At 40.0% G+C, this 2,321-nt stretch overlaps 1 pseudogene; it reads right to left on the bottom strand.

Annotated features, from left to right (window-relative positions):
- Window positions 1–756: 756 nt before the first annotated feature.
- Window positions 757–2,034, bottom strand: LOC102858608 (annotated as a pseudogene).
- Window positions 2,035–2,321: the final 287 nt, after the last annotated feature.

Raw genomic sequence — 2,321 nt, 5'->3', positions numbered from 1 at the left:
TAATTTATTTTTTTAAACAAATAACAGCTATTGATTCACTCTTCTCAACTTAACTGGACAGTCTACCTGTGGTATAACTGTCAGGTAAAAACATATACCTTTACAACTTGGTGGTCCCAAGTTAAAAAAACAACATCAAAATACCAACCATTTCACAGAAAGGAAAGAAATAATATGAAATCAGTTTAAGAAATACACTAACAAGCAAAAGTACATGAGAAAGAGGAACATGTAGAATAAAGTTCTGGCTTAAGAAATAGGAGACTGTTCTATATAGGAAAATGTGCATCATGGCAAGTTCAGGTGTAAAGATTTTAAAGTAGGAATCTACATGTCTCAAATCTCCCATTTCCTGAATAAAACTGACATCCTGCAGTATTACACTTCAAGGCTCAGACACCAACCTCACTTGGCTCTAATCCTTACCCATTCTAGCCTTTACTTAAATGAGTCTGAAAACTTGAGATTATAGCATTAAGAAGAAAAATAACCACACACATATATTCATTCCCTTTTCTGTCTACTTTAGTCCTGGGTTTGTTTCTAGAAAATTCCTGAAGAAAATTTAAATATAAGTCTGTGGCTTTGCTAAATCAAGTCTCTCAGTTAACATTTAGAAAATACCTTATGGGCTAATAGCATTTTTTATGCCATAAAAGGGACAGTCAAACACACTCTTGTTTTGAAACCAGTGTTAAAATCAGTCTTGCGGTTGAGAGAAAAAAGGGGTGTCTAAAATCACAAGCATAGATATATCTAGGACCCTTGTCCTTCTGGATCCACACTTTCTTCAGGGTCTTCATCATTATAAATGTTCTCTGCCATCTGTCACACTTGCATGATATTATCTTCTGATACAGAACAAATCACCCAAGGTTCATTGGGATTCCAGGAGAAATCAGATATCTTGGCAGTGTGACCACCATGAATAAACAGTAACTCTGGTGGTCCATCTTCTGCATCTTCTGGGGACTGTTCCTCTCCAATTTTACTTAAATCCCAGACATTCAGTCTACAATCAGTACCACTGGAAGCCAAAATAGTTTCATTGTGAGGTGACCACTGAACTTGGAATATTTCATCCTTATGTGATTCAAAGCAATGCAACTTGAGTTTCAGATTTCTCAGATCCCACAAAGCAACAGTCTTGTCAGCTGATCCTGTTGCAAGAATGAATTCACTATAAGGATTGAAAGAAAGGCAGTTCACTTCAGCAGTGTGAGCATCAACTGAGTGGCTTGGTTTTGACGTGTTGTTCGAGTGAGTATCCCAGATCATGAGTTTCTGATCATCAGCAACTGATCCAAACAGAGATTCATGCAGCAGATGCCAGGAAACATCTTCAGCTACGGCTGTGTGTCCAGTAAAGATGGTCTTTGCATCTACCACCTTTCCTTCTTTTGGAACAGCACTGATATCCCATAGGCAGATGGTATGATCATCTGAAGCACTAAGTAAGTGCCCACTGAGATTTGGGTTCCAAGAAAGTCCATAGCCTTCCTTCTGATGTCCACGGAGACGCAAGTCTGGGTTACACTCTTCAGAAGGGTCTGGTTTAGAAGGGTGTTTCGTGTAGTCAAAAACAAGAACATCACTGGATGGAGTCTTAGTTGCAATGATACAAGGGTTCTGGGACATACAACGAGCCCTGTTTACTTCTCCTTCATGGTTGATCTTGATTTCTATTTCAATCTTCCCACTGACTGAGCCAAAACCTCCAAATTCTCCTTTCTCACTATCATAGTGGGAGGCATCAAACTGAGCATCATCATTAGGAAGCTGCACACTGGCTATCACAAGGTGGGTCTGTTCATCTGATGTATGTGTTCCCAGGACAAGTCGATGAATGCTGAAATCTTTTCCTTTAGGTCTGGTTACGTCTGGAAGCCACTGTGCAGTTAGGCTGGGCCACTCCAGAGCGTGGGTCATCACCAAATCATAAAAAAACGGGTTGTTCTTTTCCCATATTTTGTATTCCTCGTTAATCACACGTTCTTCCACGGCGTCATCAAAGGCTGCTTCCTTGTCGGCCATGGAGGACAGGCGGGCAGGCGAGCCGGGAGAGAGCCCGGAATATAGCGTTGCGGAAGGAGCGGGGAAGCTGCCGGCGTTCGTATGGCGCGCGCGGCCTCTATTGTTTCAGCATTTACTTTTGATAACAAGTGTTTTTAAAATAAAAATGCAAGGAGTTTAGATATAAAAAGAAAATGATAGGAAAATAATTCAGCTTAACAGAGAAGTTTAATATTTCTTTACAGGTTTAAAAAATTTATCTTTAATAGTAAGCTGGTACAGGGAAAGAAGGCTATTAACATTTTAAG

Source organism: Elephantulus edwardii, unplaced genomic scaffold (assembly GCF_000299155.1).
Source record: "Elephantulus edwardii isolate Elephantulus edwardi_28Jun2011 unplaced genomic scaffold, EleEdw1.0 scaffold00357, whole genome shotgun sequence".
NCBI lineage: Eukaryota > Metazoa > Chordata > Mammalia > Macroscelidea > Macroscelididae > Elephantulus > Elephantulus edwardii.
Note: the sequence above shows the minus strand (reverse complement) of the source record. Positions and strands in the feature narration are given on the sequence as shown.